The 23,575-nt window shown below is 44.5% G+C and overlaps 1 protein-coding gene and 1 pseudogene across 4 annotated transcripts in view; one reads left to right on the top strand and one right to left on the bottom strand.

Annotated features, from left to right (window-relative positions):
• Positions 1-23,575, top strand: part of LDLRAD4 (low density lipoprotein receptor class A domain containing 4) — a 969,790-nt gene that overhangs the window by 477,093 nt on the left and 469,122 nt on the right. The gene's annotated exons all lie outside the window — the stretch shown is intronic.
• Positions 22,449-22,568, bottom strand: LOC134930509 (5S ribosomal RNA; annotated as a pseudogene).

Below are 23,575 nucleotides of genomic sequence, written 5' to 3'. Positions count from 1 at the left end.
TCACAGCAGTCATCCTGCTGCAAAGCGGATAACTCAGGCCTTGGCAGCCTGGGCGGTGAGAAACGTGGTTCCGGTATCCACCGTTAATTCAGAGGCAACTAGAGACTTGATTGAGGTACTGTGTCCCCGGTACCAAATACCATCTAGGTTCCATTTCTCTAGGCAGGCGATACCGAAAATGTACACGGACGTCAGAAAAAGAGTCACCAGTGGCCTAAAAAATGCAGTTGTACCCAATGTCCACTTAACCACTGACATGTGGACAAGTGGAGCAGGGCAGACTCAGAACTATATGACTGTGACAGCCCACTGGGTAGATGTATTGCCTCCCGCAGCAAGAACAGCAGCGGCGGCACCAGTAGCAGCATCTCGCAAATGCCAACACGTTCCTAGGCAGGCTACGCTTTATATCACCGCTTTCCAGAAGAGGCACACAGCTGACAACCTCTTACGGAAACTGAGGAACATCATCGCAGAATGGCTTATCCCAATTGGACTCTCCTGGGGATTTGTGACATCGGACAACGCCAGCAATATTGTGCGTGCATTACATCTGGGCAAATTCCAGCACGTCCCATGTTTTGCACATACATTGAATTTGGTGGTGCAGAATTATTTAAAAAACGACAGGGGCGTGCAAGAGATGCTGTCGGTGGCCCGAAGAATTGCGGGCCACTTTCGGCATTCAGCCACCGCGTACCGAAGACCGGAGCACCACCAAACATTCCTGAACCTGCCCTGCCATCATCTGAAGCAAGAGGTGGTAACGAGGTGGAATTCAACCCTCTATATGCTTCAGAGGATGGAGAAGCAGCAAAAGGCCATTCAAGCCTATACATCTGCCCACGATATAGGCAAAGGAGGGGGAATGCACCTGACTCAAGCGCAGTGGAGAATGATTTCAACGTTGTGCAAGGTTCTGCAACCCTTTGAACTTGCCACACGTGAAGTCAGTTCAGACACTGCCAGCCTGAGTCAGGTCATTCCCCTCATCAGGCTTTTGCAGAAGAAGCTGGAGACATTGAAGGAGGAGCTAAAACAGAGCGATTCCGCTAGGCATGTGGGACTTGTGGATGGAGCCCTTAATTCGCTTAACCAGGATTCACGGGTGGTCAATCTGTTGAAATCAGAGCACTACATTTTGGCCACCGTGCTTGATCCTAGATTTAAAACCTACGTTGTATCTCTCTTTCCTGCAGACACAAGTCTGCAGAGGTTCAAACACCTGCTGGTGAGAAAATTGTCAAGTCAAGCGGAACGTGACCCGTCAACATCTCCTCCTTCACATTCTCCCGCATCTGGGGGTGCGAGGAAAAGGCTAAGAATTCCGAGCCCACCCGCTGGCGGTGATGCAGGGCAGTCTGGAGCGAGTGCTGACATCTGGTCCGGACTGAAGGACCTGCCAACGATTACTGACATGTCGTCTACTGTCACTGCATATGATTCTGTCACCATTGAAAGAATGGTGGAGGATTATATGAGTGACCGCATCCAAGTAGGCACGTCAGACAGTCCATACGTATACTGGCAGGAAAAAAGAGGCAATTTGGAGGCCCTTGTACAAACTGGCTTTATTCTACCTAAGTTGCCCTCCCTCCAGTGTGTACTCCGAAAGAGTGTTTAGTGCAGCCGCTCACCTTGTCAGCAATCGGCGTACGAGGTTACTTCCAGAAAATGTGGAGAAGATGATGTTCATCAAAATGAATTATAATCAATTCCTCCGTGGAGACATTCACCAGCAGCAATTGCCTCCAGAAAGTACACAGGGACCTGAGATGGTGGATTCCAGTGGGGACGAATTAATAATCTGTGAGGAGGGGGATGTACACAGTGAAAGGGGTGAGGAATCGGAGGATGAGGAGGAGGTGGACATCTTGCCTCTGTAGAGCCAGTTTGTGCAAGGAGAGATTGATTGCTTCTTTTTTTGGTGGGGGCCCAAACCAACCAGTCATTTCAGTCACAGTCGTGTGGCAGACCCTGTCGCTGAAATTATGAGTTCGTTAAAGTGTGCATGTCCTGTTTATACAACATAAGGGTGGGTGGGAGGGCCCAAGGACAATTCCATCTTGCACCTCTTTTTTCTTTCATTTTTCTTTGCATCATGTGCTGTTTGGGGACAATTTGTTTGAAGTGCCATCCTGCCTCACACTGCAGTGCCACTCCTAGATGGGCCAGGTGTTTGTGTCGGCCACTTGGGTCGCTTAGCTTAGTCACACAGCGACCTTGGTGCGCCTCTTTTTTTCTTTGCATCATGTGCTGTTTGGGGACAATTTTTTTGAAGTGCCATCCTGCCTGACACTGCAGTGCCACTCCTAGATGGGCCAGGTGTTTGTGTCGGCCACTTGGGTCACTTAGCTTAGTCACACAGCTACCTCATTGCGCCTCTTTTAATCTTTGCATCATGTGCTGTTTGGGGACAATTTTTTTAATCTGCCATCCTGTCTGACACTGCAGTGCCACTCCTAGATGGGCCAGGTGTTTGTGTCGGTCACTTGTGTTGCTTAGCTTAGTCACACAGCTACCTCATTGCTCCTCTTTTTTTCTTTGCATCATGTGCTGTTTGGGGCCAATTTTTTTAATCTGCCATCCTGTCTGACACTGCAGTGCCACTCCTAGATGGGCCAGGTGTTTGTGTCGGCCACTTGGGTCGCTTAGCTTAGTCACACAGCTACCTCATTGCGCCTCTTTTTTTATTTGCATCATGTTATGTTTGGGGACTATTTTTTTTAAGTGCCATCCTGTCTGACACTGCAGTGCCACTCCTAGATGGTCCAGGTGTTTGTGTCAGCCACTTGGGTCGCTTAGCTTAGTCACACAGCTACCTCATTGCGCCTCTTTTTTCTTTGCATCATGTGCTGTTTGGGGATAATTTTTTTGAAGTGCCATCCTGCCTGACACTGCAGTGCCACTCCTAGATGGGCCAGGTGTTTGTGTCGGCCACTTGTGTCGCTTAGCTTAGCCATCCAGCGACCTCGGTGCAAATTTTAGGACTAAAAATAATATTGTGAGGTGTGAGGTGTTCAGAATAGACTGAAAATGAGTGTAATTATGGTTATTGAGGTTAATAATACTATGGGATCAAAATGACCCCCAAATGCTATGATTTAAGCTGTTTTTGAGGGTTTTTTGTAAAAAAAAAAAACGAATCCAAAACACACCCGAATCCGACAAAAAAATTTCAGGGAGGTTTTGCCAAAACGCGTCCGAATCCAAAACACGGCCGCGGAACCGAATCCATTACCAAAACACAAAACCCGAAAAATTTCCGGTGCACATCACTAGTTAAAATACTGTGTTATTGGAGAGCTGACAAACACAATAATATATAAAGGAATTTTTATTAAAATATTAATACACCAATAAAAATTTATGCACAATGTATAGCAAGGTTATACGTTTATATATACTCTGAAAGGACCATAGTTGTCAATAAACAAATAACAGTATCCACAAAGTGAGTTTGTTATTGGTAATGATGTTAAAAAAAATGTAACATCCATGTAACATTCATATGGCTGCTCACTAGAATTGTATCATTCACATAAATTGTGAAACTGCAAGCTATCTATAAGTGCAGAGGCAACGTGCACTTAAGATTGATGGAAGTCTCGGCAACAGATGGCTTAATTCAAGAAAATTGAATAGTTACCTCTCCTGGGCAATTAACACCGAGCGTCCCCGGTGCAGTCCACTATAGCCCTCTATTTAAATTAATAAAAGATGGTAATTTGAGCAAATTGCTCTGATGAAGGCTGTTCCCGTGTGGTGAGAGGTATCTTTATATCAAGAGGCTTTTTCCTAAAATCTCCAGGGGGCTGGTAGAAATCCTTTGATGTGCCCACTCACATATGGAGAAAGGTATGCCGTACGGTGCCGTCAATTATGCTGCTATCATTAGTAGCTGGAGGCGCCGTGCATCGGCGCTAACCAGGGCTGCCGTGTGTAGCAGGACAAGTCCTCTGGCTGAGGCTGGAGTCTTCTTAAGCAGTAACGGCCGCTAGCAGTGGAGAGGAGGCGCTGAGTGAAAGCGCTAGCAGGAGCAGTCTCTGGTAAATTAGAGCAGTGCCAATATGAACGAGTCAACGATCAGATTATAGTGGGAGGAGCCTAATGCCGCTGGTCTCCGAATGGCTGCCACAAGAATTGGGATGTGTCCCGACTGGCTCCTCATTGTTGGTGGAGAGGGTACATCGTGTGGCTCCTAACAGGCAAGCCACTAGAGATCGCCCCCGCCCAGTGATATTACAGATCTTGAGTTTTGCAGACAAAGTGCGTTTACTGGAAGCTTATCGTAAAAGTGCCGATCTGCGTTATTAGGGTGCAAAGCTACTGCTGTTCCAGGACTTTTCATATTTGGTGGCTATGAAACGTTGTGAATTTGCTTCAGCCTGCAAGAAATTATTTGATTTGGGATGCCGATTCTCACTGCTGTATCCCGCAAAGCTTCGTGTCTTTCACAATGGCAAACCTCATTTCCTCGAAACGCCACAGGCGGCCAAGAATTTTGTGGACTCGCTCTCTTCAGGAACCTCGGCACACAGATCGGATGAGGACTGATAATGAGCAGTCTGGTTTGTGTCGTTTTCTTCTCTCCTCTTTTCCATTCAGGTTTTTATTTTCTTGTTTTGCTTTCACGGCCTCCATTATCTGTTTCTCAATGTTTGTTGTGCTGCGGCTGACTGAAAGACACTACAATATTCTCTTTATGTTTTATTTTCCATTATTTACCCTGCTGCAAATTTTGCTACACATGTGGACTCACAATGCTTTATTGTACCATTATTATTGCTGCTGGGTTGATCATGTTAGGTTATTGCATGCTCCCCTAACCCCCCCCCCCCCCCCCCCATCCCTTCGCCTCTGCCCCTGCTGTCATTATTATGGATACTGGCAGTCTGCTGGATTGCCCTCTTGGGTTCAGAAAAGTTATAAGACGTTTTGGACATTGACTGTTTGGTTTATTGTTTTAGATCTGTGGTATTTGTGTGCAGGTTTGGCAAGTTGCACTCGGTACTCGCACTTTTGTCATCGCCCGCTCGCTGGGATGGGCTGGACACGACTGCTTCTCATATTCATGATAGTTTTGTGGCCTAGAGTATGTATTGGATAATCTGACTGCTCCAACTGATAGCTCCACTAGATCTCAGTCCTCCCTAAAATTTGTCTCTTGGAATGTGGAGGGACTAAATTTTCCTGTAAAGAGACGCAAAGTGTTAACTCATTTGAGACGCCTTAAGCCAGATACTGCATTTTTACAAGAGACACATTAGGATGTAAAGGACCCAAATACGCTTAGAGGACCGTGGGTGGGAGAATTTAAAACTGCTTCATTCACTGCCAAACGTAGGGAGGTTTTGATTTTATTCAGGAAACGCTTGCTCTACACCATCAAAGATAAGTGGTCTGATCCGGAGCGTAATTTTCTTTTTATAAAACTTTCACTTTTGGGTTCCTTGTACACCTAAGCGACGATATACGCCCCAAAGGGCTCGATCAGACCATTCTTTATGGCTTTGTATTCGAAATTGCAGGAATGGGCGGAAGAGGAAATATTGCTTGGTGGCGATTTTAATTGTACTATTTGTAGGGGTTTGGACCGCTCCTCTGTGGAGGGAGATGTCTCCTCGCTAGCCCTTTTAATAGATTCTTTGAAATTATGTGATCCATGGAGGTGCCAACATCCGGTCTCACGGGAGTATACTTTTTATTCTCACCCTCATCATACTTCTTCCCGAATAGATTTTTGGTTACTTTCTGACACGCTATATAGTAGGGTGGTCGGCTCAGGTATAGGCTCTATTGCTCTTTCGGACCATGCGCCGGTTTGGGTAACCCTTTCTATTAATGATCCCCTGATTACGTCTTATAATTGGAGATTTCCTGCCTACCTTGTGTCAGGAACTGATGCAGAATCTGGAATTTGGGATCAGGTACCAAGTGGTTGACGTTACCCAGAACAGAGGCGCGGAGTCTAACACGCCGGGAGGTTTTCACCAGGGAACCCCGCAAGGGGATATGGGCTTCGCGGCTCCCGAAGTGCAGGTCGCGGCCCCCTGTCTGGGTCACTTGATACCTGAACTGGACTAGAGTTATGGTAGAGGTGTTGTATATGACAAACCGCAGGGATACGCAGGAACAAACAGGAACTGGAGAAGGTGGCAGGGTGCACACGGCCAGATGGTACACTGGGGCCGTGGAGATGGAACAGCAGCAGGAACTCTAGGGGAGACACAGGAGGTAGCAGCACACGGACGGACTGGGGTGCAGACACTTGGAGACAGGGTAACGGCAGTCGGCAGACTAAGGTCGTCAGCAAGATGTTGAAGCTGGAATTCAATGCAGGAACAAGGCAATACCCACTGGACAGATGAACTGAGACCAGAGAGGAACCAGAGAGCAGAACACCACATGGAGTAGCTATAACTGGCAAAGCCTCTAAGGATTGAGAGGCTTAAAAGAACAGGCTGGACCAATCAGCTGTGAGCACCAGACAGGCCCCCAGTAATTGATATAACATGCAGCTGCAGTGCAGACTGAGCAGGCTGACAAGCTGAATAGTAGTTTTCAGGTAACCAGCTGTAATTACAGAATCCAGACACCTGTGAAGTCAGTTGCTGAGTGCAGGAGCTGAGGCACTGGGAGACAACTATGCAGGAACTAGCTGTAACCTGTAGTTCCACAAACTGAAGCAAAGGTTATTTATAACAATAACTAACAAAATATGAGTGCTCAGGATTGTAACAGTACCCCCCCTTGAAGAGGGGTTAAGAACCCCTAGAACCAGGCTTATCCAGAAATTCATAGAAGAAAGACCTCTTAAGTCTGGGTGCAGGTTCCCAGGTTCTCTCTTCCGGACCGTAACCCTTCCAATGCACGAGGAAATGAACTTGACCCCTCCTGAACTTGGAATCCAGAATCTTTTCCACAACAAACTCCTTGTGACCTTGGACTAACACAGCGGCAGGCCTTCTGGAAGGAGATCTTCTAAATCTCTGGGACACAAATGCTGGTTTCAACAAGGAACAGTGGAAAGTGTTATTGATCTTAAGTGATTTTGATAAAAGGAGTCGAAAGGCTACTGGATTAATCTGTCTAATAATCCGGAATGGACCAATGAATCTAGGCCCAAATTTTTGAGAAGGCTGGCGTAACTTGATATTTCGAGTGGACAGCCACACCATGTCACCCACTTTAAAAGTACAAGGTCTTCGTCATCTGTCAGCAAATTGTTTGGAACGAACAGAGACTTGGTTGAGTGCCAGACGTACTCTCCTCCAAATTTTCCTGAGACGAGCTACAGGATCAAGGGAAGAAGTCTGTTGCTGCAAGATGTCAAAAGCGTTAGACCTAGGATGGAAACCCGAGAGACAAAAGAAGGGTGACATGGATGAAGAAGAGTGACTGGAATTATTATATGCAAATTCAGCAAATGCCAGATGGTCCACCCAATCGTTATGGTACTTGGAAAATAACAACGGAGATACTGTTCAAGAGACTGGTTCACTCGCTCAGTCTGTCCATTGGATTGTGGATGATAACCAGAGGACAGACTAAGATTAATATCCAAGGCTGAACAGAAAGCTCGCCAGAATCGAGCAATAAACTGAGTTCCTCTGTTGGAGACGATGTCCTGTGGTAATCCATGTAATTTAAAGATATGTTGGATAAACAAGGTTGCCAATTCCCTGGCACTGGGGAGCTTGCGAAGAGGAACAAAGTGAGCCATCTTACTGAACTGGTCTACCACAACCCAAATGGTATTGTACCCCGATGACTTAGGAAGATCTACCATAAAGTCCATAGAAATATGGGACCAAGGTCTTCAGGGAACCGTAAGAGGCAGAAGATGTCCCATGGGAGCTTTACGAGGAGTTTTATGTTGAGCACAGATCTCACAAGCAAGAATGAACTCTCTAACATCTTGACACATAGAAGGCCACCAAACTGAGCGAGACAATAAATCCAGAGTCTTAGAAATCCCTGGATGCCCAGAGACTCTTTTTACATGAAATTCAGATAAAACTGCTTTCCTGTACTCCTTTAGGGACAAAGAGGAGTCCTGAGGGAGTCCCCATGGGTGCAAGAGACTGTTTGGCTTGAATCTGGGAGACTAAATCTTGAGCAAGACCAGCATGGATATTGGAAACAGGAATAATTGGTTCAGAAGAGCAGGATGAATTTTGAATTGGAAGAAAGCTTCGTGACAAGGCATCTGCTTTAAGATTCTTTGATCCTGGCCGATAGGAGATCACATAATTGAATCTAGTGAAGAATAATGCCCATCGTGCCTGTCTTGGATTGAGTCTCTTGGCTGATTCAATGTAGGATAGGTTTTTATGGTCAGTGAGGATTGTAATCACGTGTCTCGCCCCTTCCAACCAATGCCTCCATTCTTCTAGAGCCCACTTGATAGCAAGCAGTTCACGATTCCCAACATCATAGTTGGCTTCGGCAGGAGTGAACTTTCTGTCCAAAAAAGAGCACGGGTGAAGTTTAGAATCCACGGGATCTTTCTGCGATAGGACTGCTCCCACTCCCACTTCGGAAGCATCCACTTCCATAACAAAAGGCAGGTCGGGATTTGGATGACTAAGAACAGGTGTGGATATAAAGGCTTTTTTTAACTTGAGAAAAGCTTGTAGAGCTGAAGGTGACCAAAGTGAAGGATCCGCACCTTTCTTGGTCAAAGCAACAATAGGTGCAACAATGTCTGAAAATGAACAAATAAATCTCCTGTAATAATTAGCGAATCCAAGAAAGCGTTGTATAGCTTTAAGGTTAGTAGGTTGTGCCCAATCTTGAATTGCTTGAAGCTTACTGGGATCCATGGAGAACCCCTTGGGAGAGATGATGTAGCCTAAGAAAGCGACTTCCTTCACTTCGAATTCACATTTTTCTAACTTGGCGTATAGATGGTGCTCCCGGAGCTTTTGCAACACCATCTGGACATGGACTTGATGCTGCTCAAGTGACCGTGAATATATTAGGATGTCATCAAAGTAGACCACAACAAATTTTCCCAGGAATTCTCGGAGCACATCATTGATAAAATCTTGGAAGACGGCAGGAGCATTTGACAATCCAAATGGCATAACAAGGTATTCATAATGTCCAGAATGAGTGTTGAAGGCCGTCTTCCACTCGTCACCGGCCTTAATTCGTATGAGGTTATATGCCCCCCGAAGATCAATTTTAGAGAAGATTTCCACCATCCGGAGTTGATCAAACAACAAGGAAATTAAAGGCAAAGGATAAGAGTTCTTAACAGTGATTTTGTTGAGTCCTCTATAATCAATGCATGGACGTAAGGAGCCGTCCTTTTTTGCCACAAAGAAGAATTCTGCTCCTACTGGTGATTTTGAGGGACGAATAAACCCTTTGCTTAGGTTCTCCTGAATATAGTCCTCCATAGCTTTAGTTTCTGGCAAAGAAAGAGCATATAATCTACCCTTAGGCAGTGCCAGATTAAGGTCCTCATGGGCCTGGAGCTGAAATTTCTGAAGGGCCTATTATGTGCCACTGCAGGGGGTGTAACCAGCATGGTGAGTGTGTGGCTACTGATAGGAGGTGTGATCAGTGCTGTACATATATTTTGTGTTTGTATGCGTGTATGTGTGTATGTATGCATATAAATAGAAACTCTCAGCACTTAAATGCCCAATTATTTCTAACAGCGGCAACACATGCGCTGTACCAGCTTTTAGTGATTTCCACCTTATTCCATTAGATGGAGGAGAGGGCACTCACTGGACTTTATCAAATATCAAATGTTTATTGACCAAAACTTATAGCAAAAAGTCAGAGTTTGATTCATCAGAACATTTTGGGCTGCGTCAAAGCAAGTACAGCAGATCAGGCTAACTGGCTCACTGTCTCACTGGCTTTTCTACTTATACCATCAGAATCATGTGTAAAAAGGCTCCAAACTACATTTGGTCCAACTTGGAACGCCTGGCGTCCTCAGAAGTTATATCAGTTTCTCTACGAGTGGTTCCCAAACCTAAATCAAGGCGCCCTAGAGCATCAGAATTTTTTTTCATGACAACCCTAGGCCAACACTTTCTCACTGAGAATTTTAGAAAGAAATATTATATTAAGTAAATTGTGTTTATACAGTATGTCATCCTTAGGTTCAATTGTGTGTTTGGGGACAAGATTAGCTTCTGTTTCTCCACATATTTTATGATTGGCAGCCACCAGCACTGGTTTTGCTTATTACATTGACCATAAATAATTTGAATTGGTCTTGGACCACCAATCCAAGGTACCCCTGCAAGTGTCCCAAGGCACCCCAGGGTGCCACGGCACACAAGGACCGATGTACTAAGCAATGAAAATTGTGGATAAGTCAGCCAGTGAAGAAGTTGCCCATGGTAATCAATCAGCATTGAAGTAACATTTTTAATTTGCATACTATAAATATATACAGAGCAACTGATTGGTTGCCATGGGCAACTTCTCCACTAGCTCACTTCCCCACTCTTTTCACTGCTTAGTACATCATCCCCATAGTTTGAGAACCACTGTCCTATAATGTAGCAACAACATTAATATAAGGTCCCAAAGGTCCAAGCACAAAAGAAAACATACAACTACCATTACACAGTCACTACTAACACTTAAATCATGTAATTGGTCAGGCAAAGGTGTACCCCTCTGCCTGTAACCTCAGGGTACCACATGAACATCATGTGGTACTGATGCACCAGAACTGTGCATCTCACGCTGGAACAGAAAACAGGATGTCCACAGCTAGATACTCCCATGGAACTCAAACAACTTCTAATGCAGCTACCAGTTACCAAGCAACATCAGTGCACACGGACTAATAAGGACCATATCATAGCACTGATCCAAATATTTGAAGGACTAGCTAAATTACAGGAATAATTCTGAACATCCCTTTAACTCATGGATCCAACGGGAAGACATACCTAGGCAAACAATACTAGCAAACACAATTTAATATGAGCATATTACAAAAATAAACATTTATATTTATATACAGTACATAAACATTATATATATATATATATATATAATGTGTAACGGCATTATGATATGTGGCATAATGTGTAATAGGCATTACGGTATGTGGAATAATGTGTAATGGGCATTACTATAAGGAGCAAAAATGACAAATAATGTAAAGAGCATGAATCATTGTTTTTGTTTTTCCTGTGTTTCTTTGAATCCCTTGTGTAACGTTACGGCTCCACCAGAGAAAGACTAAGCGGCACTCCTGACGTTTTTTCAAGTGTTATATATTATTCAATCGAAAATCCATGAATACAGTCAATCGAATAATATATCACGTAAAAAAAATTCACAAGTGCCGCCGATTCTTATTTGGCAGTACGGATGTTGTATTGGTTAGCATTACTGCCTCACAGCACTGAGATCATGGGTTAATTCCCCACCATGGTCCTACCTGTGTGGAGTTTGTATATTCTCCCTGTGCTTGCATGGGTTTCCTCCCACAATCCAAAAATATACTGGTAGGTTAAAATTTATATATATATATATATATATATATATATATATTTAACACACCGTAATGCCCATTACACATTATGCCACACATCGTAATGCCCATTACACATTATGCCACACACCGTAATGCCCATTCCACATTATTCCACACACCTTAATGCTCATTCCACATTATGCCACACATCGTAATGCCCATTCCACATTATTCCACACACCATAATGCCCATTCCACATTATACCACACACTGAAATGCCCATTACATATTATGCCCCATACAGTTATGCCCCTGACACCATTTTATGCTCCACAGTAAACATTAAGGACCTAATGAAGAACTGGAGGAATATGCCCTCAGGAGGTACACAGGAAAGTGATGAACATACAAAAAAGCATATTTTTAGTCGGATGTATCTGAAGGTGGGATTAGACCCAAAATACTTACAGCAGGCCACTCTACTGATGCCATTAAAATTAGGCCATTTTCAAAAAGCAGGTAGAGGACTGCATGCTCCAGCAGCGGCATGTTCGGGACCCAGGTGCACCCCATGTGTGTGCCCAGCGGGCTCTAACAGCGGCAGGTGCGGGAACCGGGCGCACCACATGTGGGCGCGCAGCAGGCTCCAGCAGTGGCGGCTACATTAACCGGGTGCACCATGTGTGGGCTCCCGGTGGGCTCCAGCAGTGGCGTGTTCGGGAACTGGATGCACCACACATAGGCGTCCAGCGGGCTTCAGCGGCGGCGGCTATGGGAACTGTGGGCAGTGCACCCCACCTGCAGGCTCCAGCGGCGGTGGGTGTGGGATCCAGGTGCACCCCACGTGGACACATAAGCAGAGTAGCTTCCTGGCTGTAACCAGTGCAGCAGGCTGGCCACTCCCGCTGCCTCCTGCTGCACAGCGCTGCCTGTATAGTGTCTGGTTCTGCACACTATTATTCATTAAAAAAAAACTTCTGGGTCAGTGAAGAAGTGCCAGTATGCCATACCGCTGCATACCGACCCACTTCGACCACTGACTGTGTGTGTGTGTGTGTGTGTGTGTGTGTATATATGTATATATAATATATATATATATATATATATATATATACACTTGCACACAATATGACAGGCAGCACTCAGAGACTTATACTCAGCGGTATAGATTGCATAAATACCCCGTAGGGTGTGCTTTCATGTACATAAAAGCACTCCCTACGGGGTATTTATGCATTCTATACCGCTGAGTATAAGTCTCTGAGTGCCGCTTGTCTTATTGTGTGCAAGTGTATTTGGGGATTGTACCCCATAGGAGGGCACCAGAGCCAGTTACTGGAGTGACTGGAGTGCCGGAGGAAATATATATATATATATATATATATATATACACACATATACTAGATACATGGAGGTGTATATACACATATATATAAAAATATATACACATTACACACACATATAGATATATACAGTATACACATATACATGTTTTTATAGCTATATATCTGTGTGTGTAGTATACATATGCATGTGTGTATATCTCTACAGTATGTGTAGTGTGTGTGTGTGTATGTATGTATGTATGTATGTATGTATGTATGTATGTATATATATATATATATATATATATATATATATATAGTCAAATCATGACTTACATTACCAGCATTGTATTGTAGCAGCCAGGCTGACAGCCAGCTCCTCACCTCACTTTATGAGGCTCAGTCACTCTGCCTGCACGGAGCAGCCTGTTCAGCAGCTGTAACACTGTGCGCTCAGTCAGTCCTGCTACTGCCTCTGCCGGTTCCTTCAGCGCGTGTGCGGTGGGGCTCGGAGCGGCAATGACACATGTGCTGACGTCAATTGCGCAGTGAGGCCAGGGCTAGTGAAGCAGCCTCCCGTTGCGCCGCTATACCTACAAAGTTTATGCCGACAGTGGAACGGGAGGAGGAGAAGGGGGGTCGCGGCCGGGAGGGCGGGGCTTCGGACACCCTTTGGATGGCTGCTGTGCCAGGAAAACATGTTTTCCTGTCTACAGCAGAAGCAGAGCAGATGCTGTGGGCCTATTTTGATGGGGGGCCTGGAGCTGCAGCTCCATCCGCCCCATTGTTAATCCGGCCCTGCCCTTAGGTAATTTATCTTCGGATACCAGACTGATGGCGCAGTCATAAGGTCAATGTGGGGGAAGAGTATCCACCTCTTTCTTGGAGAAGACATCCGCAAATGAATGATATGGAGTCTGTAGCGCCTCTGGTATAACTTGAGAGCATCGCACTGGCAAGGACAAACATCTTCAAGTACATGCTGTTCCCCACTGTAAGAGTTCTCTTGTCTTCCAGCAGATGGATGGATTATGGGATTTCAACCGTGGAAGCCCTAGGACTATGGAGGCCATGGGGCATTTGACAAAGAGGAAACTAATCTCCGAATGCAGAAGACCAGTAGTTAAATGAACAGGAGGAGTTTGCTGAGACACTTGCCCACTGAGGAGGGGGTTACCGTCAAGGCCACAAATAGTCACAGAAGGCTTCATCTTTAGTATAGGAATGTTCCAGGACCGGGTGAAAGAGATATCCATAAAGTTGGCAGCTGCACCACAATCAACAAAAGCCTTGACTGCAACTTGCTGAGTAGGTAGACTAATTTGAACTGGAAGCAAGACTGATTTTTTTGGAGAGATTCCAGCAAGACCCAGGAGTAACTCCCGTTTTACCCCTGGATCTTGTCTTTTCCCGACTTCAGGGTGCAAACATTAGCAAAATGACCCTTTGCTCCACAATATAAGCATAGACCCATCGATCGCCTACGAGATTTTTCCTGAGCAGAAAGACGAAAGGCCCCAATCTGCATGGGTTCACTGGAATCTTCGGCTTCTTCCAAGGCTACTGCTGATGGAGATGGTGACCCTCCTCCTTTCTCCATCCTCCGTTCCCTGATCCGACGATCTACTCGAATTGCTAACTGCATGAGCTTGTCCAGGGTTTCAGGAGTAGGATACTGGACAAGGTAGTCTTTAATTTGCTCAGTGAGGCCTAAGCGGAACTGATTTTGGAGGGCTGGGTCATTCCAACCACTATCGCCTGCCCATCTGCGAAACTCAGTGCAGTATACTTCGGCCGTGTTTTTCCCTTGTCTCAGGGCTCGTAAGTGAGCCTCTGCAGAAGCTGCTCGGCCCGGGTCATCATAAAGAATTCCTAGGGCGCTTAAAAAGGCATCCACTGTGTGCAAGGCGGGATTCTCCGTTTTTTAATCCGAACGCCCAGGACTGGGGTTCCCCCTGCAGAAGGGAGATGATGATACCTACTCGCTGAGCCTCAGAACCAGACGATAATGGCCAGAGTCTGAAATATAGCTTGCAGCTATCACGGAAATTCTGGAACTGTTTCCGGTCACCTGTAAACCGATCTGGAAGATGCAGCTTTGGTTCAGGCCCAGGAGCCCTTGTTACTATCAATGACCTGCTAGTTTCTTCCTGGGTGGAAACTCAGAGCTTTAGATCTCGCAGTTGCTGCGTCAAATTTTGTATTTGACCAGCCAAGATTTGAGCCGGATTTTGCTGTGACGGGTCTATGCCCAGGAAGTGGTGGGCCAGTTATAATGTCAGGAACTGGTGCAGAATCTGGAATTTGGGATCAGGTACCAAGTGGTTGACGTTACGCAGAACAGAGGCGCGGAGTCTAACACGCCGGGAGGTTTTCACCAGGGAACCCCGCAAGGGGATATGGGCTTTGCGGATCCCGACGTGCAGGTCGCGGCCCCCTGTCTGGGTCACTTGATACCTGAACTGGACTAGAGTTATGGTAGAGGTGTTGTATATGACAAACCGCAGGGATACACAGGAACAAACAGGAACTGGAGAAGGTGGCAGGGTGCACACGGCCAGATGGTTCACTGGGGCCGTGGAGATGGAACAGCAGCAGGAACTCTAGGGGAGACACAGGTGGTAGCGGCACACGGACGGACTGGGGTGCAGACACTTGGAGACAGGGTAACGGCAGTCGGCAGACTAAGGTCGTCAGCAAGATGTTGAAGCTGGAATTCAATGCAGGAACAAGGCAATACCCACTGGACAGATGAACTGAGACCAGAGAGGAACCAGAGAGCAGAACACCACATGGAGTAGCTATAACTGGCAAAGCCTCTTGGGATTGAGAGGCTTAAAAGAACAGGCTGGACCAATCAGCTGTGAGCACCAGACAGGCCCCCAGTAATTGATATAACATGCAGGTGCAGTGCAGACTGAGCAGGCTGACAAGCTGAATAGTAGTTTTCAGGTAACCAGCTGTAATTACAGAATCCAGACACCTGTGAAGTCAGTTGCTGAGTGCAGGAGCTGAGGCACTGGGAGACAACTATGCAGGAGCTAGCTGTGACCTGTAGTTTCACAAACTGAAGCAAAGGTAATTTATAACAATAACTAACAAAACATGAGTGCTCAGGATTGTAACACCTTGCTAGGTCTACTGATTTTCTACACACTTGATAACTGCATTCTGTAATTATGAACATAACTCGGTTCATTTAAATGATATTCTTTATTCTGGGCCGCTGCGAAACCGGTAATTAGAGGTCAGGTGATGGAGTATGTGGCCAGGAAACGGAAAAAGCTTTCAAAAATTATTGAAGATCACAGTAAACTATTGACGGTGGCATATGATGCCATGCTGCAGTCAGACTCTGTAGCCTCCCGGCAGCATTATTTGGACGCCAAACACTCTTATGATGCGTTATGCACTGAACGGGCCCAATTTGCTCATGACATTCAGCATAGCAAGTATTATTATGGGTGCAATAAATCGGGGAGACTGCTGGCTAATCTTGTACGTTCCCATAATGCCCCTTCTCATATATTGCAAATTAACCCTTCTAATATACCCGTCTGGTATATCTGGTCATTTCAGGGAATATTATCAGTCGCTTTATACCTCCCCTCCTGATTCTCCACCAGAGGGCACTCGATTCCTCTCTCAGGCGGAGTTGCCTGTCCTAACTGATGAGGAAAGAGATTTATTAACTGCACCAGTAACAGCTGCAGAATTGTCCTTTTTGATCAAATCCTTAGCTAAAGGTAAATCCCCGGGTCCTGAGGGTTTTGGAGCAGAGTACTACCAACTCCTCTTGGACCATGTACTAGCCCACATGGTTACTTTATTTAACTCGTTGCTTTCTGGAGATCACCCCCTCCATCCCCTCCCCCGAACTTCACTGAGGCTAGGATTGTAGTTTTCCTGAAACCTGGTAAAGATCCTACTGAGGTCCAGTCTTATAGGCCTATCTCTCTATTAAATCAAGACCTGAAACTCTTTACTAGATTATTGGTGCAGTGTATGCAGAGCTTTCACCCCGGATATTGCACCCAGCCCGTAATGGCTTTGTTAAGGGCAGAACTTCGGTCCATAACGTACGCATGTTGGTAGCGGCAATACACCGCTATCATCAATTAAATAATAAAGAAGCCATCATTGTTAGCTGTGACGCCCATAAGGCTTTCGACAGGGTCTCCTGGTCACATATTTCACAAATACTCCATACTCAACAGTTTGGCCCAGAATTTATTAAAATATTCAATATGTTGTACTCGCACCCGATAGCTCATTTGTCTATTAATGGGCTAAACTCGTCACCTTTTACTTTGTCCAACCCGACAAGGTTGCCCCCTCTCACCACTATTATTTAATTTGTCGCTAGACCCCTTGATCGGCGTGCTTTTTAAGGACAATACGTGGCAAGGTATTAGATTAGGTAATACGGAGGTTAAAGTATCGGCCTTCGCAGATGATCTACTCTTGTATCTACGTAACCCGAAACAGGCACTCCCCTCCCTGCAAAATATTTTGGCTGATTTCCAACTGGCATCGGGTTTCACTGTAAATTTTACTAAAACAGAGGCTTTAGCATTACACACCATAGCTAAATCTGGATGGGGTAACTCTTTCCCTTTTCGCTGGGCCCATGATCATCTATTGTAACTGGGTCTTAGATTTTCTAGCGATCCTGCCAAAATATACTCTCTTAATTATACTCACTTTGTAACTCAAATGTTGAAGGACTTTGAAAAATGCAAACATCTGCCCCTATCGTATATTGGGAGATGCCACTTGTTTAAGATGGTTTCTTTTCCCAGGTTTCTATACCCAGTCCAGATACTGCCGTTCTTATTGAACAAAAAAGATATCACCACTATCAATACTGCCTTATCCAAATTTATATGGGCAGGTAAACGCCCTCGGATGTCACTTCTGAAATTGCAACAGCCAGTATCGCTGGGGGGGCATTAATCTTTCCAATGTACAAGACTATGCAATAGCTGCTAATCTGAGGTAAGCTCTGGACTGGATAGGTGAAACCTCTACTTTTGTTCATTTGGATATTGAATGTGACCTTATCAATAGCTCTCTAATTTCTATTTTACATACCTAGTCACCCTCTCTTCCTATAGTTGTGCAATCTAACCCATTGTTGTGCAATCCCTGCATGATTTGGCGTATATCACGTAAGCGATTGGGATTATCTCATACTCACACTGTATTCTCACTATTACTCCATAATCGTGAGATTCAACAGGGAGACCCTCATTCAATTTTTTGGACTTGGCATCTCCATGGACTCCGGTTGGCATATCACTTGATGGATGATAGTTTCTCCACTACCCACACCCTGGAAAGGCTCAAGGAGCTATTTCTTGATGTCCAGATTCACATATTTGCCTATTTCCAAGCCCGCAGTTTTATAACCAGACCATTAACTGATCTGAACCATTCAAACCATTCTCTGGTGTTTGATATTATGATAAAAACCCGTCTAGGTTCCTCCTTTCCCACCTCTTTATTTCTTTATTATATGACCAAGTTAGGAGAAAAATTGACCTTAATGCCTTATCTACAGGTATAGCAAAGTGGAAGGATTCCTTCCCTCATCTTCCCTTACAGACTATTGTCACAGCCTCAGCCACACTAAATAAACAGTTACTTTCTTCCTCGTTTGCTGAAATGCAATTTAATATCCTCCACCGGGCATACTATACCCCAAAACGAAGGTTTATAACGGAAGTGGCAGATGACTCTAATTGTTTTAAGTGTTGCCTCCCTGACGCTGATATTCTTCATTGTCTATGGTCTTGTTCGATAGTTCAAGCATTTTGGGTTAATGTCCAAAATTACGTAGCTAATATTTCTTTTAACATAACATTGCCGTGGGCACTGTGGAATTACCTTACTCATCCCCCATCTTCACAACACACTAAAGGTACTAGGCTTTTGCTTGCTAAGATAGCAGCAGTGGCTAAAAAAAAAACATTTTGTCTCAATGGATTCACGCTACCCCCATCCCTCTCTCTCTCTCTCATGTTGCCGGGATTAGCTCATGGTTACAGGATGGAGTGGATAGACTGTTCTTTAGATATTTGGCTATCCTACGTGCTCACATTGTCTATTGAAGACAGGGAATTTCTTCGAGGTATAGTGCGCCTCACATCCTGGTACAATTCAACTACGTTAGAGAAAGGTTCCCCACCTTTCTAGATAAAGGTTCACTTCATAGGCTATAAACTTCTACAATGAATCACTCTGTCCACTCCATGCTAGCATTTGATATTCTTCTGCAAACCGGGACTGTGTTTCCTTTTTTTTTTTTTTTTTCAATTGTCACTATACTATCCCTCCTATTTGTATTTATGATTGTATTCATATCTGCATTTATTCTTGTATCTATGTCTACTGTGTTCTCCTGTGGAGCTTTCTACTTATTTTATCTATTACCTACTTGCCGATCTGTATACGAGACTGTACTTGAAGATTTTTATGTTGTTTGCATCTTTTTTTTTTTTTTTTTTTTTTAAGTTTGGGAACCACTTCCATAAGGGATAAGTAATACATAATTCGCAGCAGCGGCACTCAGCAACAACTTTCAAAAAAGGTAAATCACCATCAATATGGATTTTTCAACGTTTCAAGATCATTTATTTAGACACTTTCATCAGGCTATAAAGTTACAAAATGACACCAACTTGTCTTAAAAACACTCCCCACCCAAAAGTGAACGCCCCACACTCTGTACACAGACAGGTGTGGAGAAATTAGTAACATATGTGAAACAATCCTCCACCACATAATGAGCCAATACAGAGACCCAAAAGGAACAAACTACAATTCTCACATTGTTTCTGGTTAGATCCAATTAGATTGCTAATTACAGGGCAGTAGCACATGGATGTTTTATAACCTACTAGCTGTATACCCATGCTTCGCTATGGAATTTCAAGTATATCCGTGCGTATAACTTTCATTTTAAAGGACTTCTTGGTAAAGTAATTAGACTTACAAATGGACATGCTCCACCCACCACTGCCAATCTTTGTCAGGCCGCACCTCCAGGTGGGCCTTCCCCAGGTAGATGCTGTAAAAAGGCTGGCGCTGAGGATAATAATCCGCCTCCTTCTCTGCCCCGTCCTGCCTCTGTTTTACCTCCCATGCTGATGGGTGCTGAACTTGGACTTAAACGGCATCAGGAGTGTCACTATTCATCTCTGCGACCCCGTAAACTATGGATTTTTACATGTCACCCCCTCCCCACCCCCACCCCTAGGGGTGCTATGGGTGTCTTACCCCCACAGTATTTTTGTCCAGATTGTAAATCATATGTGTACCAAGTTTGGTGTAAATTGCTCCAGGCATTCAAGAGTTATGCTGGAGCATGCATACATACATACATACATACATACATACATACATACACACATACATACATACATACATACATACATACATTTTCCATTTATTTACATATATGTGTATATATAATGTGCGTGTATATATATATATATATATATAATGGAGGATAGCCCTACAGACACAATGCTGCATGTAATACTGATATTTAGGATCATTGTGGGATAAAGGGCTTTATGTTCCAGCTCATGGACCACCTGGGGAGGCATAAAATACAGAATATTAGGGTAGAAGGACCCTCTGGCTGGCCAGGGACCCTCCCACTACACTGAGGCAACAACCACGGCCGCAGCCCAGGGGAGAGAAATACAGTGGGGGTACGTACCGGTCTTGAACGCGGGAATCCGGGCCTGGAAGTCTCCTCCCACCCTCACGGCCACATCTGCAAAGGAAAACAGGAGACGGCTATAGCGGGGAAGGCCGGCCAGCCGGACCTGGCCACACACTCACACTCAGGCGGGAGAGGGGGGATGGTGGAGGCTCATTCGCTCAGTCTGAGGCTACCACCGTGTTCATCATCACTGCCGCTCTCCGAGCAGTGTCCGTTGGAGGCACTGGATGGGCTATTGGTGCCGTTGGAGCTGCTCTTGGCCTGGAGGTCGGTGCTCCTGTCCATCATGCCCGGCATGGTGGCTCCCAGAGTAGTCGTCACGGAATCCTTGGTAGTAGGTAGATGGAGGCCCCAGGCTGCCAACCGGGCACTCACACGCAGCCTCAGCACTCCGCCAGGCGAGGGGTATCACAGCTCCAGCCAAGCGCATCCTGCCTACATCTCACACGGGTGGCCCGGCGTAATCGGAGGAGGGAGTGGGGTTACAGGAGATGGCAAGCCGTGGCCGCGTGACAGGCAGTGATGCTAGCCGTACCTGGGCTTATTCATCTCCGCGACCCCCAAAACTTTGAATTTTTACATGTCACCCCCTTCCCACCCACACCCCTAGGGGTGATAGAGGTGTCTTACCCCCACAGTATTTTTTTCCAGCTTGTAAGTCATATGTGTACCAAGTTTGATGTAAATTGCTCCAGGTATTCCAGAGTTATGTAGGAACATGCATACACAGACACATACATACATACATACATACATTTGTTTATATATATATATATATATATATATATATATAAATGTAACGAGGAGGAACAAGATGTGCTGGTACACTTCATGAAACGAAACCAATCAACAAATGTGTTCACATCCCCTTTGTAACGGAAGTGCCCACTATCCACGGAAGTATTGGAAGGCACTGTCTGCTGACACTTTAAGGAAAATTACAGACCGTTACAACAGGTTCCAAACAAGGAAAAGATAATGTGATTGTTGACTCAACATGAGTTATGAACTCAAATTATGTTTAAGTTTTTAAATTTCATGATTTCCTGTGTTAATTATGTATGCGGTACAACAGTAATTGAACATCCACTTCATGATTTTTTTTCCACTATGAAACAGCGTACCATGCTAATTTTTTGTGTGGTAGTAATGTATACCTTTTTTTAAGCACATAAAAAATGTGGGATATCTAATGTTGTGGGAGTTTTTGCACAAGGGCAAAAAAAACCTGTACAGTCTATCTGGGGCACACTTATAATATCATGTAGTGTAATAATGGTGGATAAAGATATTGTATTAAAACATAACTTTTATAGTAGACATTTAAAATATCAGGACGATCACACAAAAAAACACTTCTAAGATAAAAAAAATATTAAATTAGTTCCTCCAATCAGTTCCTTTATATGGTAAATTTTCCTGGGGTTGCATATAAATTAAACACCTGTATAGTATAATGTGTCAGGTGAAGGAACAACTTTAAGGTGAATAAAAAAACCCAGTTAGAATATAGATCAGAGCGAAAATTTCTAACCAACTGTTCTCTTGTTAATGATGTCAATAAAGACTGTATGATTATCAGCACTTAAATTAGCTGAGAACAGTTGTCGGGCTGTATAACTCCAATACCCCCACAATTGGAACCAGTTTAAAAGTTCAGTCTTAAAAAATATAGTGACCGAGATCAATCTTGAATATATTGTGGTATATATGTGGTGAAGCACCAGTTTAAAAGAAAATATGTCCAAGTATGTAAGAAAAGAATACAAGTGAGTTATAGAAACAAGTCACTTCTGCTTTTGCTCGTCTATTGCCATCGAATGAGCAATGAGAGAATGTATATGCCAAATCTCTTGTATTGAAATAAGCAAAGTACACTTCTGCTTTCCAGGGTAAGTATCGCAATTCAGCTAAATCTTGTTTCTACAGTACCTGGTATTCCCGGAAGGTTCCCCTTTCCGGTACTGACCATGCCCAAACACTGCTTGTCTTCCAAGGTCAGACGAGATCGGGCATGTCCAGTTTGGTATGACTGTAGATAGTAGATGAGCGTGACTGCTGGTCGCCTAAAATTACCCGTATATTGGATAAGAGAGTGTAAAGAGGTGGTATGTATCACAGAGTGTGATCCAACAAAGAATGTGAGACTAAATAGACTATAAGTAAGAAAGAAGAAAAGTATACACTTCTGCTGTCCACTGGGGGTCCTGTTAATTTTATCAGAGTTGCAGGGTGCAGCCCCAAATGTGGATGAGAGAGTGCAGAAAATTAATGACGAGAAAAATGGCAGAAAATTAATAAGCCAATAGAGCAGTGGTTGGTGATGTGTAAGGATTATGACGTATAATTTGGCATACAGTCATAAAAATAATCAAACAATCACACTAAAGTCAAAATGAAAAGACAGCATTACTGTCCTGTTTAAAGACAAGAGCAATAATGTAGTTTGCATAAGTAATTCTGTAACAGACAGTGTGTAAAAGTGTCTCAAAATTTTCCCATTTAGTTTATACCGTAGTTCAATTCCAAGAATTATTTCACACGTAGAATAATAAGAATTTACTCATCGGTAATTCTATTTCTCGTAGTCCGTAGTGGATGCTGGGAACTCCGTAAGGACCATGGGGAATAGACGGCTCCGCAGGAGACTGGGCACATCTAAAGAAAGATTTAGGACTATCTGGTGTGCACTGGCTCCTCCCCCTATGACCCTCCTCCAAGCCTCAGTTAGGACACTGTGCCCGGAAGAGCTGACACAATAAGGAAGGATTTTGAATCCCGGGTAAGACTCATACCAGCCACACCAATCACACGTATAACTCGTGATAGGAACCCCGGTTAACAGTATGATAACAAAAGGAGCCTCTGAACAGATGGCTCGCAATAATAACCCGATTTGTGTAACAATAACTATTTACAAGTATTGCAGACAATCCGCACTTGGGATGGGCGCCCAGCATCCACTACGGACTACGAGAAATAGAATTACCGGTGAGTAAATTCTTATTTTCTCTGACGTCCTAGTGGATGCTGGGAACTCCGTAAGG

This window comes from Pseudophryne corroboree, chromosome 5 (assembly GCF_028390025.1).
Source record: "Pseudophryne corroboree isolate aPseCor3 chromosome 5, aPseCor3.hap2, whole genome shotgun sequence".
Classification (NCBI taxonomy): Eukaryota; Metazoa; Chordata; class Amphibia; order Anura; family Myobatrachidae; genus Pseudophryne; species Pseudophryne corroboree.
The sequence above is the reverse complement of the archived record's forward strand: the minus strand, read 5'-3'. Positions and strand labels throughout refer to the sequence as shown.